General features: G+C 37.9%; 1 long non-coding RNA gene across 1 annotated transcript in view; it reads right to left on the bottom strand.

Annotated features, from left to right (window-relative positions):
- Nucleotides 1–16,558: 16,558 nt before the first annotated feature.
- The window catches only part of LOC308501317, a 178,603-nt gene continuing 171,101 nt past the window's right edge, over nucleotides 16,559–24,060 (bottom strand). The window contains exon 3 of the long non-coding RNA XR_013993865.1: nucleotides 16,559–17,648. This is a non-coding gene — a long non-coding RNA (uncharacterized lncRNA). The remainder of the gene's footprint in view (nucleotides 17,649–24,060) is intronic.

Raw genomic sequence — 24,060 nt, 5'->3', positions numbered from 1 at the left:
ATGATAGAATTCCGCTGTATCTTGATTATGGGGATAAATATACAAATCTACACATATCACAAAATCACATTTAACTAAATATACACACAAGTAATATATAAAACTGAAGAAACCTGAATAAGATCAGTGATTTGTATCAATGTCAATTTCCCAGTTGTGACACTGTATCATAGTTTGTAAAATATTTCTATCGGGAGAAACTGAATAAAGCATTTACTCCTACAATTGTATATGAATCTATAATTATCTCAAAATAAAGTTTTTAAAAAAGAAAAATGGAGGAAATGGCTACGTTAGTATCAAACAAGGTAGACTTCAGAACAAAGAAAATTACCAGAGATAAAGATATAATACCACATATGATAGCTGATTCACCGAGAAGATATACCAATCATATATGTATATGCGCCTAACAACAAAACTTAAAATACACAAAGCAAAGCTGACAAATATAAAAGTAGACAAATTCTTAATTATAGTTGTAGATTTCAATACTCCCCCCTCTCAGTAATAGATCAAACTGGTAGACAGAAAATCAATAAGGATAGCAAAGAACTGAACAATGTGTCAACCAACTGGATCTAGTGGGCATAGAGAATGCTCCATCCAACATCAGTAGAACACACATTCTTTGAGAGTAAGTTAAATATTCAACGAGATCCTAACTTGAGCCATAAAAAAAGAAAAAATCTCACCTAATTTTAAAAGATCGTAAACATATGATGTATTTCTCAGATTATAATGCAATTAAACTAGAAATCAATAATAGGATCACTTCTAAATATTTGGAAATTAAAACCCAATGTGTATACTATTAAACTAGGTTCATGTATATGTATTTTTGTAATATTTGAAACTTTTAAAAATTAAATCCAATAAAGTCCACTATACATTAAAAATCAGGAGAGAGTTAATTCTCTAGAGTTAGTCATTAGGAAATTACAAGTTAGACCTCAGCTATGCCCAATGTAGCACTGCCAATATTGGTGTAGAGCATGAAGGAACCACTTGAGCCACACTGTGAAACTGCAAGCTCCTACCAAATAAATTACTATTCCTTAATTAGTTACTCATAAGTCATTTTAAAACTATTATTGTCATCAATAGGATCCCTTGTACCTTACTTTTCTGTTCATCATCTTGCAATGTTATTAACAGCAATATTTAAGGATCCCTTACTATAAAATATGACAAAATCAATGTTGAACATCTAATTGCTTTGATCTGATCCAGTTTGTCCAGTGTTCTCCCACCCTCGATAAGTTCAGACGTTATGTGATTGAAAGGATCTTGGTTCCTGAAACATGAATGACTTTTACGCTTTTTTAAATTACATTTATTTGAGTGACATTGGTGAATAAAATTACATAGTTTCAAGTGTACAACTCTATAATACCTCATCTATATATTGCATTGTGTTCACCAACCAAAGTCAAATCTTCTTCCATCACCATATATTTGATCCCGTTTACCCTCTTCTACCTCCTCCTCTCACCTTTTACCCTCTGATAACCACTAAACTGCTGTCTGCGTCTATGTGTTTTTGATTGTTTGCCTTTTTTGTTTGTTGCTTTCAGTTTTATATCCCATGAGTGAAATCGTACGATTCTCAACTTTTTCGGTCTGACTTATTTCACTTAGCATGATAATCTCAAGATCCATCCACGTTGTTGCAAATGGCAGTATTCCATCTTTTCTTATGGCAGAATAGTATTCCATTGTCTATATGTATCACATCTTCTTTACCCAATCATCTAGCAAAGGACACTTTGGTTGTTTCCATGTCTTGGCCACCATGAATAATGCTGAACATAGGTGTACATATATCATTACAGAAAAAATGTTTTGAGATTTTTTTGGTAGATACCCAGGAGAGGGATCGTTGGATCATATGGTAATTCTATTCTTAATTTTTTGAGTAACCTCCACATTGCCTTCCATAGTGGCTGCACCAAACTGCATTTCCTCCAGCAGTGTATGAGGTTTCCTTTTTCTCCATAACCTCACCAACACATTATTACTCATCTTGTTGATAATAGCCATTCTAACAGGTGTAAGGTGGTATTGAACTGTGGTTTTGATTTGCATTTCCATAATTGCTAGTGAAGTTGAGCATCTTTTCATATATCTGTTGGCCATTTGTATGTCCTCTTGTGAGAAGTGTCTTGGATTGGGTTGTGTTTTTTTTGTTGTTGAGTTGTGTGAGTTCCCTATTATTTTGGATATTAGCCCTTTATCAAAGGATATGTTTGTAAATATTTTCTTCCATTCAGTTGGTTGTCTCTTTGTTTTTTTCATGGTTTCTTTTGCTGCGCAGAAGTTTTTTTTTAGTTTGATGTAGTCCCATTCGCTTATTTTTGCTTTTACTTCCCTTGCCTTTGAATTCAAATTCATAAAATCCTCTCTAAGACAAAGGTCCATAAGTTTATTACCTATGTTTTCTTCTATGCATTTCATTACTTCAGGTCTTATATATTTAGGACTTCGATCCATTCTAAGTTAATTTTAGTATATGGTGACTAATAGCAGTGTAGTTTCCTTCTTTTGCATGTGGCTTTCCAATTTCCCATCACCATTTATTGAAGAGGCTTTCTTTTCTCCATTTTATGCTTTTGGCTCCATTGTCAAAAATATTTGCTCATATATATGTAAATTTCTGGGTTCTCAATTGGTCTGGGTTCCAACTGGGTTCCATTGGTCTATGTGTCTGTTTTTCTGCCAATACTATGCTGTTTTGATTATTGTTACTTTATAGTATACATTTGAAGTCAGGGAGTGTAATATCTCTGGTTTAGCTCTTTTTTCTCAGGATTGCTTTGGCTATTCGAAGTCTTTTGTGATTCAATACAAATCTGATGATTTTTGTTGTTGTTCTATTTCTTTTAAAAATGTCATTGGAATTTTTTTTTTTTTTAATATTTTATTGGGGAAGGGGAACAGGACTTTATTGGGAAACAGTGTGTACTTCCAGGCCTTTTTTCCAAGTCAAGTTGTTGTCCTTTCAGTCTTAGTTGTGGAGGGCACAGCTCAGCTCCAGGTCCAGTTGCCATTGCTAGTTGCAGGGGGTGCAGCCCACCATCCCTTGCGGGAGTCGAACCGGCAAACTTGTGGTTGAGAGGACGCGCTCCAACCAACTGAGCCATCCGGGAGCTCAGCAGCAGCTCAGCTCAAGGTGCCATGTTCAATCTTAGTTGCAGGGGCGGAGCCCACCATCCCTTGCCGGACTTGAGTAGTTGAACTGGCAACCTTGTGGTTGAGAGCCCACTGGCCCATGTGGGAATCGAACCGGCAGCCTTTGGAATTAGGAGCATGGAGCTCCAACCGCCTGAGCCACCGAGCCGGCCCATCATTGGGATTTTGATGGGGTGAATGACTTTTAGACACTTGAGACATTTAGAAGACTTACAAATCTAGAGGAAATAAAGTTTGACTTAATAAGGAAAGAGGGCAGGGTTGACATATTCTGCCAAATGAAGGAGGAAGTGGTTACGGCATTATTTTTTGTGTGTATTAGGCCACTGTTTATGATTTTTTTTTTAATTTCAAATTATACTGTCATCTCCACCAGACAGCAATGTAGTAAAATTTAAAGGCAAAAGGAAAATATGCCAAAATGTAGTGTATTATTAATAGACATAATATATACATTTTTACAATGATCCACATTTTTTAAAAAAATGTGTAATACCCATAGCCTTCATCCTCAGCTTACATTCTTTCAACATATGTTTACTGACTATCTATTAGGTACTAGATATTACATAGCCACTGCTCTTGAGAAATAACCAGTTCAGTGCGGAGACAGACATGTAAACAACTACAATTTAATATAACATTTGCTACAACAAAGGGGCCACAAACAAAGCAATGTTGACAGAGGCATCACAGAGAAGACATCTGGGCTACATTTTGGAATAAGTAGGACCGTTTTCAGGAGGAAGTGAGAAGGGGAGGAACCAGAAACAGAATGAGTCCATATATAAATGAAACATGAAAGAGCATTATTTCTTAATAACACTAGAGCTTTGGGTACTTGAAACATAGCATGAGGAAAGAAAATGTGGGGAAAGGATGAAGAAAGCCAAATTGGGAAGGGTCTTGTACACCCTTCAGGATTTGAGGCAGGGAAGAGAAGTGATCAGAAATTTCCTTAAAAGTCTAACTCTGGAGACAGGCGACACCTATTGTCATTGTCTAGCAAGAAATGATAAGAGACTGAACTAACAGTAGCCACAGAAATAGAGAGGAGAGGACAGAGTCCAAGGATATTTAGCAGATAAAACAGAAAAGACTTACTGACCCAAATGACTGTGAGGAAAAAGGAGTCAAGGGTAACTCCCAGATTCTAACTTGGATGTATTTCTAAAGATTGAGAATACATGAGGAAAAAACTTAACAGATAAGAAAAGATAACAGCTTAGCTTTGAACATGTTCGTGTTTCATATGCTGTACCTCCTGGATAGCTAGACGGATACGTGAAGCAGTAGTATGGAAACAGGAATATGGGTTTTAGGAGAGTCCAGAGGCGAGAGGCAAAGGGTTTACATGAGTTGTTGAAGTCTCTGGAGACAGATGAAATCAAACATGGAAAGCATATTCTTATCATTATTATTGTATTATAATAAATGCTTCCTTGGCAAAGGAGCACTGATTCAAACTGATTTAAAGTTTTACTACACATCAAGTTTCCTCTGTTTCAAAACGTTTGCAAACCACTGTTCTAAAATGACCATCATAAAAGCCAATAATTATGCAATATTCTTCCATTAACAATGAACTCCACTTCTGGAAGGAGAATTAGAAACAAGCCTGCCTCCTGCCCACTCCAGCCTGGGTAGGATGCCAACAGCTGATAAACAGAACCCAAAGTTGGCAGACACTCTTTTACTGAAGTTCTAATCAAAACCCCAAAGCTATTTCTACCCCTCACTCATACTGAGCATTTTTCTCCTCTAGTCCTCACCCACAGCCCTTTTCCTCCCGTCTACTTTTGCTTGTGAATATATGTGTGTGTGTGTGTGTGTGTGTGTATATATATATATATATATGCCACAAATAGGCTATTTACTCCTCTTGGAGCAGGTGGTGTAAGGATAAAATATAGGATATTATATCAGAAATACGTAAACATGGTAATGAGAAATAATACTGCTTTCAATATCTGTGAAAAAACAGATGAAGAGTCTGAACTGGAAAGGGAGTCAGGGATTACAAAATCCAAGCAAAATGAAGGTTTCCTTTCTTATGATTATTTTGGGGCATCGAAGCCCAACTAGTTTACTTCTAAGTGTGCAAAACTCCTGGTAGGGGTGGAGAGGGAGAGTACAGGAAGACCACCAAATTAAAGCTCAAGAGCCAATGTATGAGAGGCACCTGGCCAGGCTCTAGAAAAGTCTTCAATCCCTACGCCAGAATCTGAAAAAAACAATGATACTAATGCATCCGAAATTCAAAATATTGATAGTCTACTTAGCAGCCATCTTTAATAGCAAAATACTGCACAAGATCCTGAGGGGCCAGGAAATGGAAAAGAAAAAAGGGTCTGGGTACCCCCAAAGGGTCTGGGTACGCCAGGTTGACCTGAGCTTTGCAACCTGTACTTCTGTCCTGTTAAGACTGATACATTCAGAATGGGAAAACAACGCCTGGAGAAGTTGCTCACTTCTTCTAACATACAGTTTTAAATAAAATGTTTGAATATTCTGTGAGGTCGCTCATTATCACCAAAGAAATCTCTAAAAATCAGAAACATGAGCTGCTGGTATCTGGTTAGGCCTGTCTTTCAGGGGCTGAGAAGTTCCTTTGAGGGGGCTTTCCTGACTTGCCCTAAAGGTTTTTCAGACTGCTCTATAATAAAGATGATTGAAATGTATATTGTTTCAACAGATACTTCCTTGGAAGGAAATAAACAGGGGGACAATACTTCACTCATCAGAAACAGCCAGACATACCTGTAGGGTATGCAAAGCAAGCCAAAATTCTCCTTATTTTGTGTTTTGAAAAGGAAAAATAATTTAGTGCAGATCTACTGAGAAAAGAAAAATGTGCCAGCAACACCCAAAATGATGTCATATCAGTTGCTAGCTTCAGGTCAACGACAGTGCAACAGGAAGCTTGGGACTGGAGACAAGCAGGACCCAGCCCATTGTACCCTCCCCTGGACCAATCTACAGACTTCAAATGACCTACAGAAATAACACTTTCCACTCTGGATAGTGAGATAGTAATTTGTGTTTCCAATTCTGGAATTTCAAAAGCTAAACCCAGAATATACATGGAAATACCCAATCTATAGTTCAAAGGGTGCCATAAAACATCATGTAAGCACTTTCAAAATAAAGACATTAAATTCTTAACTATTCCATTTCCATCATCGTGGACCCCAAGCCTATCAGGTTATAAAAACTGAGGTACCCCTGCTGAATAGTGAGGAGTAATCGAGGCAAGTGTAATCAACAGGACAAAGCAGAAATCTGATTACAAAACAGTGAAAAGTTGGGTTTTGTTTTTGTTTTGTTTTATGCTTACTTTTAGCCAATCCAATTCACATCTACTTCTGTGAACAAAGCTCTTGTATAAGACCGTGTGTGTGTGTGTGTGTGTGTGTGTGTGTGTGTGTGTGTGTGTGTGTGTGTGTGTGTGTGTGTGCTGGGGGCTGGGGGAGGACCATCACTATTACCACAGTCACCACAACAAAAAATACGTATTTCTGCCCCCCAAAAGGCCACAATCCTTTTTGGGAAATTTTTCTGATGTACTACTTACTGTTTCTCCTCTGTTTCATAATACTATCACCACATAATAAGCATTATTTCAATATAAGAAGAACAGGAGGTCAAGGCTATTCATGGACTTCCAAAGACAGAACGAATTTATGGCCCTGGGCAAGTGTTTTTATCTTTCCATGGGAGAAAGATATTTGTGACTACAAGAGTGAGATACTAGAAAGAATGCAGCCTCTCTAATCATTTGTAAATTCTCTGCCTGATTTGATAACAAATATCACTTTTCCTTCAGTGCCATTAGCAAAAAAAAAAAAAAAAAAAAAAAAATCACTGTGATAACAAAGGTGCCATTATTTCTGGTAGCATTTTCCTAGGTCCTGTTAATTATCACACTTGCAGTCAACTAATGCCCTGGGTTCTCACATCACTAAATAAATATTGCCTGGTGGCAAATATTAGTATCCCCAACTTTACATTCCGAAGAAGTCATGAAGCCTATCAGAAAGGTCAGATCTCAGTAAATAAGGCCAAGGGAGGGTTAGGGGAGGATTTAATACCCCTATTTCCACTATTCCCTCATTTCAACGTAAATTTTTGTCTGGCTGGCTCTCAATTGAATTTCCTACCAGATATATCAGTAGTCATTGAAATCCTATCACAGTGGGCATTATATATTTGATTAGCAGAAGGGCATAAAAACAATCCTAGAAGCAACTTCTGGATCAGGGACTCTTAACTCAAGACTTGGTAAATATAGAGGGTTCATAAACACCTTTAAATTTAGGCTTAAAAATTGTGTACATATACAATCTTCTCAGGAAAAATTCCATAGCTTTCTTAAATTTTCAAGGACTCATACTACCCTCCCCATTTTAGAATCACTGAAAACATAATGGTCATTCTCAATTCTTGCTGTGCAGCAGAATAATCTGTGGAGAACTTTTATAAAAAATATACATGCCAAGACCCCGCTTTAGACTGACTAAAATCAGTATATCAACGTATTGGTAGACAGAGACTATGCGTGTGAATTAAATAAATAAACAAACAAACAAACAAATAAAGGCTCTTGAATAATTCAAATACTTGAAATACTACGTAGCTTCAATTGATAGTCGTTTCATTTTATTTAATCACTGAACATTAAACTTAGAAGAAACCCTACATATCAATAACCAGTACATTCATTTTACAGAAAGAAGCCTGATGTGTTGAGAAACTTGCCCAGGATCATACAACTAGTTAGAAATAGAACTGCAACCAGAATGACAGTTTCAAAAAAAAGGCATGGGGGTAGGGGAATGAGAGATGGGAGATGGGAGGGAAACTATGAGCAAATGGAGTCTCTCCTGAAGGATGAAATATGGACCCCCAAATATGCTGCTTTAGCTTTTTAAAAATCACCTTCATTTTTTTGTGAGAGAAATCATAAAATGGGGTTTAGCAGTCTTCTTTCTATTATACTCAGCCTCCAACAACCAAGTCCTGAATTTCTTCTTTAACAGAGAAAGGTCACCACCTCTTGTAACTCACATGCAAACATTAACCAACATCTGCATAAACGTTATAATAACTATAACAGAAGAATCGTTACTTATAGGGATAAACCACAATGGGCATGTGATTATGACAAATACACAGTGAAGGTTACCTGACCCTTTTCTTTTATCAACTACGTGAGAAGTTACAGATTGTCAAAATTATGGCTCACCACAATTTGTTATACTTTTCTTCCTAGCTGTTTTATTTTACTTTTAATTATCAAGACCAAGAACTAGAGCATGACTGTCACCACAAAGGGATGTAAACAGCCAAAGTATCTCCTTTGCTTCTAGAAGGTATTTTCATATCCCAACCCAGGAAGGATAGGCCCTTCGACAGTAGATCAAATAACATATATTTATCCTAACAGAAGTACTTTCCAAATGCAATTCAAGTTGAAGGGAAGAAAGGGAAAGAACGAGGTGACTTTTCCTTTGTTAAATTTCACAATAAATTTACACCCAGATTCATCAAGTGCTTTTCAGTGGCTTCACAGTAGCTGAGATAATTACACTACTGCCCTCTTGATGGATGAGTCCCCATTGAGAGAAGTCAGGCCGAATCCCAAGGACAGCATTCCAGGGTGATGAAAAGAATTCTTTCAGTACACACCCACTGTGTGACTTGGTTCAGGCAGGAGCTCCACTGAAGGAGACAGAGTAGAAAGCTAAGAGGAGTAGAGTTCACTTTCTCCACAGGGACTCAGGCAGGTGAGTAAAAATTGTTGACATGCAAGTGCTTATCACACATGAAAAACTGGTCTAAAATTTTTATTTATATATATACATATATTTTTTTATTTATATATAACCTCCAGTAGGTTATAAATTCTTACGGACTAAAATCTCATCATGTTTAACCTCTCATAGAGCTTAGGACAATCCTTTAAATACAGTGGAGAATGAATAAAAAGTTCATGAATTGAAATGAAAAGGAAAGAATTGCAGAACATCAGTTCCCAAGGGCATGGACATTGCCTGCAGTTCACAGCTTCACACAATTAACACCATACTCTTGTTTTGTGATCACTCTTCTTTTCCTGTCTCTGGGGAGGCAGAGCGCCTAGTCGCTGGCATGGGCACATTACATACGTATACATACGTACACATGTACATATACATACATACACGTAAATGAACAAAGGAATGAAGGGAGAGTAAGCCATCGTTAAAGGAAACTATAACTTTTACATGTTTATCCCTTTAATTGTGTTTCCTCCTCTTAAAGCGTCAGTTCTGTGAAAACAGGAGGTTGTGTCTGCTCACTGCTCTTACCAACACCACGAGGATAATGCTAAGGAAAAGAAGAGGGAGCCGATATTTATTTATTTAATTGGTGTTATGAAATGAATGGATTAAACACTAAGTAAGAATAGAACACTCTGCCAGGTCTTGGAGATAGAAGGAATACAAGATATCATTCTATCAGGGAGAAAACAGCTCTCACTTGCATCATTGCTAAACATGGATATGATTACGGCTGAACTGAAGGCTAAAACTTTTGTGCTAGAAAAAAACGAGTTTTCATCTATGTGCTTTGAGCACTTTATAAATACGCGATCACATGTATTTTGCAATGAATGCAGATGCCAGTGCCTTAAGCAGTACCTTCTTTAGTCCCAGGCAAGAGGGCATGCTGTGGCATGCGCAGGAGTCCACAACCAAAGGAACATGCCACCAGGAGCCTAAAATCCCCTCCTGGATCACGTCCTAGGTCCTGAGACCCTGAAGGGCCCTGTTCAAACAGTCCACACTAACTTACAAGGCCTGCGCAGACTTTTCCCAGATATTCTCACAGGTGTGGCTCAGTCTTCCACATGTAACCCCATCAAGCATGGACACGTGCACTCAGATGTCTGCAGACATGTTCGCTAGGCCCACGCTTCTGCGCATGCTGTCTGGTCAGGCGTGGAACTCTGAAGAACTGGAAACTCAAAACTCAAACCTAGCCTTTCAAGGTTGTTATGAAAGTATATTTCTCAGATTAGAAGAATTTCTGAACACATTTTGACAGGTGGCTTTTTTTTCCCAGCTTGATTTATAACTGTTAAATATTTAGATATATAGTATGTAGACCTGCATTCGCAGTCTAGCCCTGAGCATCACAATGAATGAAGGGCAGGGAGGGGAAACTGAGGCTCAATACTGTTAACCAACTTGCCAAAGGGCATAAGCCCAAGAACTGGAAAAGCCAGAACTCAAATCCAGTTCTTCACAATCTCAGTGTCAGTTCCCAGAGCAAACCCCCTCCCCCAACTCTACTTCATCAAAGCACGTTTGTGTGTGCTCTCTCATGCCATGATTCCAGTAACCCTAGAGGCTCTGGAGAAGAGAGGCCACAGATCCAAGCACACGCAGCCCATCCTCTCTCCTAACATCCTGGGCTTTTCCCTCAATACCACAGGAACCAAATGCAGGCAATTTGAAGTCCAAACGGTCGCTCCACATGTGCAGGCATGTAGCTCCCTGTAGCGTAGAGAGAATCTATGCTAGAGGTAAGCAAGCGGTGACACATGCCTCAGGAACCTCACAAGATGCAGCCTGAGGCTTCTCAATGCACATCTTTTACAACTCTAAACCCAGAAATGCATTAGTGTTCTTGCAAAACAGGCTGTGCAGCCGTTTACAAAGCCTACATATAATACCTCCCTAAGACTTGTGCTTACAGAGATCCTTTCATCCAAGAAATTCAAAGCACTTTACAAGCTCAGAGTCATTCATCCAAACACTCCAGGGGGGTATGCAGGTGGCCCCAGTTATATTCACTGAGGAAGAAACTGAGGCACGCTGACAGCCTAGGTACACTTCTTTAAAACCATCTTTACTTTTTCTTAAATGAATGGCCTTAAATATCCACAAAAACATGCTACCAATATGGGGAGGGGGACTTTTTTGCAGGATTTTTATAGAAATTAAATTTAATGTAATGAAATTAAATACTATGTCACAGAAAACTTTGCCTTGCTGTGTAGTTCTTTCAACCACAAGGACCTTGAAAAATTTATGTTCAGTCCACTGCAAAAAGATTATTATTAAATTTGAGATACTACTGCCTTTGAAAATACAAATTCCATAATCACAAATTTTAAGACAGAAATTTCAAATTTTTTCCCTAAATAGAATCAGACTTTTACACCTTTGGCCAAAAAGCATTTAGCAAAGGTAATTAGCATATCCTCTCTAGTCTAGATGCTATTGATTTCAAGCCAAGGAGATTAGCTTCTTTTGCTTAATAGTGGGAGGTATATGGCCCCAGGGAAGTATGTCTGAGAGTAGTGGAGGAAGAGTCCTTTCCTACATAAGGAAGATTAAAACATAAATCAGGAAGAATAAAACTATAATCAAACCAAAAAGTCTGTGTTGAAAAGATATCTTCTGAAAGTTACATTCAGAACAAAAGCCAACACTTGGTGAGTGCTTAATGTATGCTAACCCCTGTTCTTAGTGCTTACAAGTAACCCATTTTATAGATGAGGAAACTGAGGCTCAGAAAAGTTAGTAGATACATACAGTGGAGTTAGAAAAAATTGTCATTCATTCATTCAATAAGCTAAACTACATAGAATCTGAAATATGAATATTTATATAAATTCCTTCTAGGGAATGCACCATCCAATGGTGGAATGCACAAGAAGGCACAGGAGCAACGCAATAGAAGCTGACTGGCAGCTGGGTAAATAAATAAAGACTGCAGAGAGGATGTCCATTTCAAGAGGCAGATGAAAGAAGAAAGGAATTTTAGACTGATGGGAATGGCTTGTGCAAAGGTTCCAAGACATAAGAGAACCTAATCTGAGTCACGTAGGTTGTCTGACATGGCCAGAGAGAATGAGGATTCATGATGAGAGCTAGGAAGAGGACATCCTGGGCTTGACAGGCATAGACAGACAAAAATTGACTATGAAAAGTTAATCACTTTTACAATTGTGTATATCTTATGTCCTCCATTAAGGAATGTCTCCTTTTGGGGAAAAAAAATCTCCCCTGGATTCTGGCAGAGTAGTTTGTGCCTGATATTGTTGAATCTAAAGGACTGATTGCTATTATTTCTTCATCACAATCATCAGAGCTAGCACATAGATAATGGCTGACAGGGACCACTGTTAGAATTTTGCTTATGTTAACTTACTTAAGCCTTAAACAAACCCAGTAAGGTAAATTCTATTACCATTACCACTTCCCAGAGAGAACTGAGGCACAGTAGGTAATGAGCTCAGAACAAACGCCTGCTACATGCAGCTTTATGGAATTCATGCTCCAAAGCACACCCCAAACTGAAGTACTGATTCACTAGTAGGGATTCCCTTCTCTCTAGTTACCAATACTCTTCCCTTCTACCCATGCATCCTCACCGCCATGAGCAAATGGCACGGACTCCTTCAGGAGATGAATGACTGATAAGTTCACGAACACTACCTTCTCTACCATCACATAGTATGTGCCAATTTCCTCCTCTCCTGCTTGGTCCCGTCCAGTGATATCTGCCAATGAGCAGCGAAGTCACAGGTGCTAATGCCCAAGGTACTAATTTAGCTGCTGAGACCCCAACGATGTCACTTCCCACAGTTGCCCAAACCACTTACTGCTGTTGCTGCCAACCCCGTTCCCAACAGAGCTACTGGTATCATTTCACATACTGAATGTGGCACACAGATTTTGGTGAATCAGTTCTCCTGATTCACCGGCTTTTAACACAGTCAAAACTCCTGAGGTTCCCAACATGATTCCCAAAGGAGTTCAATGGGGTAATCCAAGTGAATGTCAGCGTGCTCTCTCCTGCGAATCCTCCCCTCTATTAACACATTTTGAAGTGTGTTTTACACAAACACTTCTCCATTCAGTTGCAAGCTCATTTGGACTAGCACAGGAGGTACATAAATTTGTATAACTCAGCTTATAGACAGTAGGCACTCAACTCGTTGAACGAATGAGTGAGTATTAATTCTACAACTCCACCATAAGCTCTTTAAGAGTGTACATGTCTCTCTTCTCTATTCACTTCTATTTCTTATTTCCTTGTCTGTAAAATAAGTTAATAATAGCAAAAACTCCAAAGGGTTGCTATGAAGATGTGTAAAGCATTTGGCACACAATAAGCACTTCACCATTAGTAATCATGAATATTATTGTCAGATATATGTGTATAGTTAACACAGACTAATTCTTTTGATTGTATGAAGCACCAGCAGTGGCTGCTTGTCCTTTGGCTTTCTCTTATGTAATTCAACTAAGTGTTCCCAAAGAACAAGGTCTTTCCCAGAGGTTCCTCAAATAATGGTGAAAAGTGACTCCAGGAAACCAGAACACCAGGCCTCCAGACTTGCCCAAACAAGTGTGAATTTAAGTGTATAAGTGAGCACAGATAAGGCCAGAGCCATAATACCGATTACAATTAAAAGTCATGTTTTCCACATGAATTTAAAACTATCCACTGAAAAAGAAAAGATACATGCATGCCCATGGATGGGCTCTGCGTCTGTCTGAATGATTATACAAAGTATACAAGTGACCAAAGAGCCACTCCTGATAAATGACTGAAAAGGAATCATGGCAATATGTCTTGCATTTTAGTTGACACACCGACACAAACCCAACTAATATCAGACTGTGTGACCTCACCCTGGGATGAGAGCCAGAGGTTTCACTAGAGATCTTTGCAGTTAACAGATCTGGACAGTGTTTCAGTTGCTTTTTCTTTTAACAAAACAAAAGGTAACAGGGACGAATGGAAGCGAGAAGGTAGAAGCAGAAATTATCCAGACATCATTACACTGAGTTACCTGATTAGGAATCAATAGTAATTGTCCTATGGTTTCAACAAAAGACAAACTACTATTAAAAAATATCTGAGCTGAGCTTCACAGTGCTTTTAATCTCTTCCTTGTCTCTTATATCAGAGAAATATTCACACTGCCTGACCAAAGGGTACTGCTTTAACACAACCTCAAACAAACCCTGTTTCTATCTTTATACCCTTTTTCTTTCACTCCCTAGTCAGTCCAATTCAATCCATTAACCACAACAGAACCTCTCTTTGCCCCTGAGTATGCTTTAGTGGAAAAGTCAAAATTGCACTGATTTTAGGTACTGTGCTGACACTTGCTGGCTAAGGATCTTGGGCAAATTTCTTCACCTCTCTGGACCTCAGTTTCTGCATCTATAAAATGACTGATCTCTCCAGCCCCATCATCACAGAAACTCCCACACAGTCATTAGCTCACAGGTTTTCAAGTGTGCAGAGAAACAACGAATTATGGGAAGCCTGACTCCACTCTTACCACATGGGTGAAAGAACTCTGTGGAAAAAATTCAAGACAAGCTAATATGGGGGCGGGGGGAAACACTTCATTTTATCCCCCAAGTGGAACTGAAAAGGGTGAATGCTTACAAATACAAGAGAAAATCTGGCTAGGAGCTCAGGAGTGTGCAGTACACCTGAAACTTCCCTCTCTACCACTGCAGGGTATTTTTGCATCTGGTATATTTGAGAAAGGAGAATTAGTCCCACGGGGTGCTTTTAAGGTCTATGACCATATATTTGGTGGTAGGAAGCAAAGGCAATCAGTAAATAATATTCCAATTTAATTCAACATCTTTCTACTGGTTCTCTTTAGGAAAGATCAAGCTGATACCAGAACATTCCACTCTGCTCTCTTCTACTCATTCAGTGAACATCCCATGTGTCAATACACAAATTTGGAAGTTCAGAACAGCGGAGGCCATAATTATGACCGCATAGCATTGAATAATTTAATCAGTTAATGTTTCAGGATCTACCCAAACAATGACAGCTCACAATCAATGGAAGAAGTTACTTTGTAAATTGGATTTTTTTTTCCCCCTTGAATCTGAGATGTAGAAGACTGCACTGCTTGACGTCCCTGGAAAATCTCCAGATTTGCACTTCAGTTTCAACTTTGTGGATTGAGCGTGGTTTCTTAAAGACAATAGTCAATGGTGTTGCAACTGGCTATGAAATCTGCTTTTAAGAACAGTTAGATATTCTTTGCAAAGAGCTTCTGTAATTTCCATCATGTTATTTTTATTTCGGTTTTCCCTCTTTCTTCTCCATTTTAAACCCCCTCTCTCAGTGGCGCCTAATTGCTCAGGTAATATACATACAAATGCTTCCACAGACAGATGGGTAAGTACCATCTCATGGTGCCCATGCTTCTTAGTGAAAAAAATACCCAAAACAAAATGCAGTAATTCCATCCTCTCAAGTGCTATAATAATCGCTGCAGGGGGTAGTTCTGCAACTAAAACTGCAGCACAATGGATGTATAAAATTAAGGCTACCAATAATGCTTTACAATACAATGAAGTAAGTACATATTCTAATATTCCCATGTCTAATACACACATTCCGTAAAACCAGAAAAATTACTTTAAAACCCATAGCAAAATAAAACTTGTTAAACCATTTCTGCAAAGTCAATGCTTCATTCTCATTTATTTTTTCCAACATATGATTTTCATGAAACTAAATAATATACTCCAGAAATGCGAACCTCCAAATAGACAGAAGATTTTCTTACACTGTAGGTCTTGCCAGCTTTGTAGGTTAGTCTCTTACAGGTACAGCATACCTAAAAGTTTATTAATGCCTAATATTTAAGAAATCTTGACTAAACTGTCCATCACAATTGGATAGCTCTCATTTAATTCTAATACATTATCCCCATTTTATAGCTGAGACAATGAAAGGTGAGAGAGGCTGAATAATTTCCTTACTGTCACATTGCTATTAAGTGATAGAACCAGAATTTGAACCTGAGAACTCTGACTCCAGAGCCCAAACAATTAGCTAGTACACAATCACCCTGGTAGTAGCACTGAATTCCTTAATGTAAAGGGGGGAAACACAACTCACATATTATTTCTCCTAGAAAAATTCTTAGTATAAGGCCAGGTTAACATGGATTCAATCCAGAGAGATTTAGATACAGATAGGCCTAGAGGAGCAGAACTAGTAGATTACTTTGTCTTTGAGACATTCTCCCTGCACAAAGTCCAGAAATAGGGTGATGGCGAGGACCCCTCTGAATTACAGGGGTCGGTGTGAGACTATGGCTATCTACCCACTCATCCACCTGCTTTGAGTTATCTGGAAATACTGTGCCTCCTGAACTATACACATACCAAGAAATGTCAAGGCCATCAATATTTACATCACATGAACCTCAAGGTCAGTTCAAAAGGGTACCAGTTATTTATGGGAATGTTTCAGTCACCTAGGGCAGATGGGAGAAAAGGAAGAGATTGGAACTGTTCCCATTTTTTTTTTTTTTAAGCGATCTCTAATATAAGAATTCTACTGCCAACTGCTAAGACATTCCAAAGTGAAAGGTAAAATTAATACTTTTGAAATCAAAATAACACTGTGATATTCACTTTTCATAAACTTAATGTCACCAACAAAAGTCAAAAGATCCTATCGCATTAAATACAGCCCAAAATCTCTGAACAATAAGCAATTCCAAAGTGATGATACATCTTAATTTTAGAATGATTTTTGTTCTAAATGCTGTATTTAGCATTTTTAAAAGACATGAAAATAAAGCACAATTCTGTATCTCAACCTACTGCAGATGAAACAAACCATTTGAATATTACCTAATGTCCCCCAGTTCAACTCCTCTTATAATTTGCTCGCAATATTTTTTAAAAATCCTTAATAAAGTCCTCTTCACAGCCAGTTAAATCCTTTTGCCCTAAACACACACACACACACAAAGTTGGGGGGAAAACTTTATCCACACAACCCCCATTTCATCATCTCAAAACTGGAATGAAGTACATATAAATGGAAATGAAAGATTCTAAGAAACAGACCAGTTTTTAGTAAGCTCCAAAAAAAAACACATTGCTGAATTTGTCATTACACTCCTCACACTTGATAATACGTTGACCTTATAAATAGAACCTGAGTTCTATAATTAGGCCACTAAGTTTCTTTGATGTCCCAACAATGTAAGAATGTCAAGAAACAAAAAGCATGGAGAAAAGATATATAACATTTAACAGAGTTCCTACATGATTTAACCAATATTGACACACTAACCTTTTTTATGGAAATCTTGAAAAAGTAAAACGAAAAATCTGAAGACTCTGCTGCTTGCAAAGAAGTGTGTCCAGAGGACCAAAGTTGTATTCGCTCTCTTGAAATCTGAGTTTTATCTTCCTGTTTTGACTAGAGGTCTCTTGATGAAGGGCCTGTGGTGTTATAAATTATCCCATTACTCACTCTCTTCGGCTATCCCCGCTGGAACAGGAAGGAAGTAAATCCTGGAGTCCTGCACTTACATCCCTTAATCATACACACACATGCCCCCCAAAGCAGTAAATCACCGTCTCTCACTGTGTCACCATGATTCACACCTGAAACAGAGCAGAGAAGACAGGTACTCAGAAATGCCATTCCCAAAGTAAGGTATCTTAATACATTAAAAATAATAATATGTAGGCAAGCCAGTGTTGTTCCTTCTCAAATAGACATCACACCAGCAACTTTATCATTCTAATTAAGACTCATCAGCCATGTTAACGGCAAATTATACACACAGCAAAGCTTTCTGAACAGAACATTTCAGGACTCAGTACCCTTCCCAAGCTGTATTAAAATCAAATATCTAGATCATGTTAACCTACTTGGGCATGACTTTAATTAGTGGAATTGTCCCTATTGTTAGGCTGACTTTCTTCTCATCAACTCCGCAGGGCAGAAACATGACCAGTCATATGGTTTAAGATGCTACTTAATTATATGGAAGATCTCATTTAACTTTACATAGAAGTGGTTAAGAATCAAAATGTACTGTTAATCCTAGAGAAAACTATTTGAGGCTACCCCGTTTTCAAAGATTATATGCCCATTCAGTTACTACATCTTGAACAGAAAGAGGAAAAGAGGCTTTTCAATAGTTCAAAGAGCCTTCTTTTATTTTTATTACAAAAAAAAATGCAAATTGTTATCAGGTTTACGTGAATTGTATAAGTCTGGGTGGAATTTCCTACTCAATATACAACTTCCATTTGCTTCCATTGCTTCCATTTATTTGTCTTGTCTGGGAGAGGCAGTAACAGCAGTGTGTGCTCGACACTTTTAAGCACATTAAAATCTCTCTAGCTGGAGAGATAAGTACCACGCCTCCCTCTTGCCAAGCAAAAACCAACAGCCAAGGGAACAAGGCCGAATGACAGAAAATGCCTCCTGCAGATTTTACTAAACTTTTTTGTTGAGTTTGCACCATTATTATCAGTTGCCCTTCACAACTGCCAGCGTTTCATCAAATTTGTTATCAGCTCAATATCAGTCTGATAACAGTACAATGGTCTCCCAGCTCCCAGATTTGAAATTGATGAGTGGATGCTAATGAGTGCTCTGTCTGCAAGATTTACTTTTTATATTTTACTCTCTGACTTTAAGTTTATTTCATTCAAAAATGTAGAACTAACGTTCACATTGGGCAAAGAAATGCATTATGACCTCTTTCAAGAGAACCAGACCAAGCTGATAGACTGTTGGCTTTAACTACTTCTCAGCAAAATGGCCGCCTTAAAGATTAGGCTCTGAAATGACTAAGAATAGAAATTCTTAGAACAAAATATGACATATTTTGGACAGTGGTGAATATATATGTCAGATAAGAGCATTTTAACAATAAAAACCACTCTGTACATTTAAATAAGAGTAACATAATTAAAAATAGATTCTTTTTAGAAGAATGAACTCAATGCTACCACACTTTTAAAGTTGTTTTATTTTTTATTGATTTTAAAGGGCTTTCTAATAAGATTATATGCACAACATTGTAGGACCAAAAATTCTTTGTATATAAATGAATTGCGGTCTGCTCAACTTTCAAAGGATTCTCTTATCCAGACTCCATTGAAATTATATTAAAACAAAAGTATCTCATTTGACTTTTTGGTTGTGCTTTGGAAAAACAAAAATAAAATGCCTTAGCCTGAATCTATATGCATATAAAACTACACTTTCCTCAATAAGCCTATGTGAACTAATATCTGGCACTCATATTAAAGTACACAGATATAATATGTTACTAAACAAAAGTAATACATCTTGATGAACATTCCAGAACAAAACATGAGTTCCTGGTATTACTTTAACCTTACTAGTGCTATGAATTACTTTTTGAATGACAGGGTTTTGTTTTTGTTCTAATCACACTTGTGTTATGTTTTACCTCCAGCTTTAAAACTGTGCAAATGGAAAAAAACACAAAAAAAACACATTTAGTAAACATTCCCCTATCATTAGATTTAGGAGAACGCTATTTCTAGACCTAAAGAACAATGCAATATAAACCACAGATGTTGGTGCCTGTCAGCTATGAAATGTCCAAAGATTAACCCAGAGCAAACTACCCCTGCACTGCATTCCAGGGTCACTTAAACACGAATGTAAGGAAGATGCCTTTTGGCTAAAAATGTAGATGTCAGGCAGCTGCAAGTCTGACTTTAAAAATGATCTTTAGAAAATCTCATGGGCTTATGCTATCCTAAAATGGCAAATACTTTTTTTTTTTTTAATGTAATACCAGTAAACCACATTCAAGGTCAGAAAAAGTCTACTTGGCCACCTGAATAAATCTGCCATATTTGGTATCCAAAATTAAAAGGCAGAGATTTAAAAGTAGTAGTTAAATGCTAGATTTCAATATGAAAACTTAAAATTGGGGCAGGGCATAAGCCAAAATAAGGACAACTCATTTAATGGCATTTAGTCAGCTCACTTGTTAAATATACACTGATTCATACACACAGTCCAAAATAGTACTGAAGTTAACCAAAAATGGCTAATGTCATAATCAGACACATATTGAGCTATGATGTATGTTTAAAACAATCACAAAATTGCTAGGCCTGCCTCAAGTAGGCTGAGAGATAACTGAATATTGTTACAATAGTAAAATATACGAACAGACATGTATAGCGAGGAGTGCACTCAGCAAAACATCACTAAATTATATCCTTAAATCTGTCTTGCTTTTAAAATGCAGCCCCATCGGACACATTCATCTACCACACAGAACACAACCAGAAAAGAGTTCAGAGTCCGCAACCAAAATGACAGCCCAGGAGTCTGTGGGTTTTATAAGTGGTGGTTTGAGATTTAGGTTTGTTTCTCTATATAAATAAAATATCCATGGAAATGTTCTCCTGACACTATGGAATCAAAGAAAGGAAAATTCAGAGACCAAGCGGTTTACCAATTTTTTTTTTAATCAAAAACAATCATAGGACCAATTAGATCAGAAGTCCTTTCTACCTGCCACTTGATTATTTGTAGCAAGATATAAAGCTGTATTTTTTCTGTTCTTTTTCTTTTTTCTGTGTTGCGTTTTTTTTTTCTTTAAATTATGGTACTACTGGTTTGTAACATGTAAGTTTTAAGCGTACAACATTATACTTCAACATGTACACACTACAGCGTTCTTACCACCAAAGATCTAGTTCCCGTCTGTCACCATACATTTAGCTCCATTTACCCATTTTACACACCCCTACTCTCTTTCCCTCCAGTAACCACCAAGCTGTTGTTTGTTCATTTGTTTTTGTTTTTTTAATATATATGAGTGAAATCATACAGCATTTCTCTTTCTCCATCTAACTAATTTAGTGTAATACCCTCAAGGTCCAATCATGTTGTTGCAAATGGCAAGATTTCATTTTTTTCATGGCTGAGTAATATTCGTGTGTGTATGTATGTGTACACATCCCACATCTTCTTTATCCATTCATCCCTAAATGGACATTTAGGTTGTTTCCATATCTTGGCTATTGTAAACAATGCTTAAAGCTGCTTTTATTGATTTACCAGGAGATATTTCCTATATCAAGTTCAGCATTGAATAATGAGCCATAGACATTCAAATTCAGTTACACAGGTAACAACCTTCCAAAGCATAAAACCATCTTTCTAACACCAACATTTTAAAGGGGAAGTTTGGGAGAGAGGGATTAGAGAAAAACTACAGACACAAAAGTGAATTGCTGTTATGGAGGAGCAGAGGAGGGACTGAGTTTTTTCCATTACCCTAAGGGTATTGCTTTCAATTAAGGTTCAATTAAGCTCAGACAGCAAACCATGTACAAGTGTAAGAGTTTTGTATTCCAGTTACCAATATAAAGAAGTTACTAGCTTAAGGGACCTTCTGAAAATTTCCGTGGTTTATTGATGAGTACTTTGTACCAATGTCCCCTCTACAAAAAAAAAATGTCAAGCCCACCACTGATGTTGTGAATGACTTGAGAATTATACAGGAAAGCATAAAATGTCTCTATATCTTTGTCTGGTTGGTAACAAGAAGCTCTTAGAGCTAAAAAGTTCAAAGAGGAAACTTGTTATCCCAGAGCCCTAAATCTATAAATCTTAAGAGCTGACGTTTCCCAACCTGGGGAAACAACAGATTAGAGGATCAGGAGGGGCATTTCTATTCTTAAGGATCTAACCGGCAGCTGCTGTCCTCATTTGGAATATTTGTCTCATGAAAACTTGTTTATGCATTTGGTGTATTCATATAATTTGCCAGTTTGCTAGGCCTGACACCAGTAAAACGGCTGAACATTTGCTGTTGTCCATTTGGCGACTCACACAAACTCCAGGCCTAAATGCCACATGAAAAAGGATCTGACCGACTGGGAGGAGATATAAAGTACGTGATGAAGACAACAAACTAACTCTTGTCTTGAGTTTTCTCTGGAAAAAGTCAAAAATGAAATATCATTCTCTAATAACTCTAATGACCCTTTTATTTATCCTTTTTTCTTACAAAATCTAGATTTATTCCTAGAGGTTTCAATAAATGATCACAAACGTTACTCAAAAATCAGGCACTTCAGGTAAAATAGTTTTGGGTATTTAGATCCAAATGAATGCCAGCTAAATAAACAATTAACCTGAAAACACAAACACATGACCAATCTCATTCATCCTGACCAGACCGAGGGCCAAGCCTTTCTTGCAAGTGAGAAGCAGAGCTTCAGGGGGAATTTTCTTTTTCCCTTTTTTTGTTTTCACCTTCTCTCAACCCCAAGAGATGGCAACAAATCATACATATATCAATTCATGAAAAAGACCTTTAGAATAAGACCAATGTTGGATTTTTCCAGCTCTAATATTTAATGAAACTTCTAAGGTAGAATAACAGAAACTCTGCATTTTTAGAAACATTCTTACTACACCATATTTATTTAAATATGGCCAGAGCCACACATTTGGCTAAGAATATACCTACATGATTTCAAAAGGCCCTTAGACTCCAAAAGAATCTCTTCCGAGGCTTCTTGTCAGCATACCCAAATCCCCACCAGTGCTTAGTGTCTTAGGTATCAAATCCCCTAGATAAAACACCTAGCTATTGACTCCCTAGCATAAATTTTCTTAATATCGGGACCTAGTCACCTAGACCAGAAGAACATCATCACTTCAACAGGTAAACCACAATAGGAGTGGGGAGTGGAGGAAAAGTCTTATTTAAGGAGAAAAGTTTACAGCTTAGTATGAATTGGGCCCCCACAGGCACTAGAAGGATGGAGGAAATAGAGTAAGTCCAGGGAAAGCCTACCAGAACAAACAGAATTTTAGTCCATGCTGAAGTGAAAAATGTTGAGACTTGGCTTCCTATAGCAGATGGTATCTGAAGACTTATTGAGTCAGGTAAAACCATATTCGCTGGAGGAGGAGAGAGCAAAGTCTTGCTTCCTTGTCTTGCTTGGAATTCTGCCCTTCTCTCTCCCCATGCCCTGGGTACCTGCCAGCCCTTTCACTGTAACCACTGATACCTCCTTCTTACTACTTGCTCTGTTTTCTCACTGTATTTTCTCCCATTCTTTCATAAAATTCCAAAACTTAGAATTAAAATCCTCTACCTAAGTAAAGGAAGGCACAGTCCTTTTCAAAACTCCATCCACCAAAAATGTTTACATTGAGGGAAAGTGTTCCTCTTTACTCAGAAAGCATGGAGACATTCGAGCTAGGAAAGAAATCCTGGTCTATCGATTCTGTGTCTACGCTTTATCCCCCAGGAACAGTTGTTTCTCACAGTTATTATTCTGAAAAAGTCACTTCTATTTAGCTTGCAGATCAACATTTCAAAGCCTACAAAACATTAAACTACTCGCTTTTTGAGGGAAATGACATCCAATCAGAACTGGAAGATTAGGCCAAGCACAAATTCACCCAGAGCCGGTCCAGATCCTATGACATGTCCAAATAACATTTAACCTTTTCATATTAAAATTACAAAAGCCTGCACAAAGGATCAGTAGATTCCTGCCTGATTTCAAATGAGAAACCTGTGTGCTGAACTTTATGCATCTGTGTTCAGTGGTAAATAAAGCACGCTCCCCTAAGAGAAGTCCCCAGGTCTCCCACGAAGCAATTTCCCTTCAGCACAAAGAGCCCCAGTTTCCTCAGAAAATGTGACAAAGTCTCTGATATGGCTGAGCTCTAGTTAGGTTGGAGCAAAACTGCCCAACATCCTTTATATAACTGAGCAGACTGTCACTTCTTTACGCACCTAATGCTACATCTAAAGGAAGCGGGAACCGAGTGAAATAAAAGTTCAAAGGAGCTGGGATGTGGAATAGGTCAGAAGACAACCCGGACAGATGATCTGCAGGTGTGGTAGGAGACCCTCAGGAACTAAGGTGGAAACAGGAGAGCATGGCTGTGTTCTCAAATTTAAATGGGGAAGGGAGGTGGGAAGATAGCAGGGAATAAAGCTAGCATCTAGTTAGGGGATAAAACATGCATTATGGCCAT

Source organism: Rhinolophus hipposideros (assembly GCF_964194185.1).
Source record: "Rhinolophus hipposideros genome assembly, chromosome: 8".
NCBI lineage: Eukaryota > Metazoa > Chordata > Mammalia > Chiroptera > Rhinolophidae > Rhinolophus > Rhinolophus hipposideros.
Note: the sequence above shows the minus strand (reverse complement) of the source record. Positions and strands in the feature narration are given on the sequence as shown.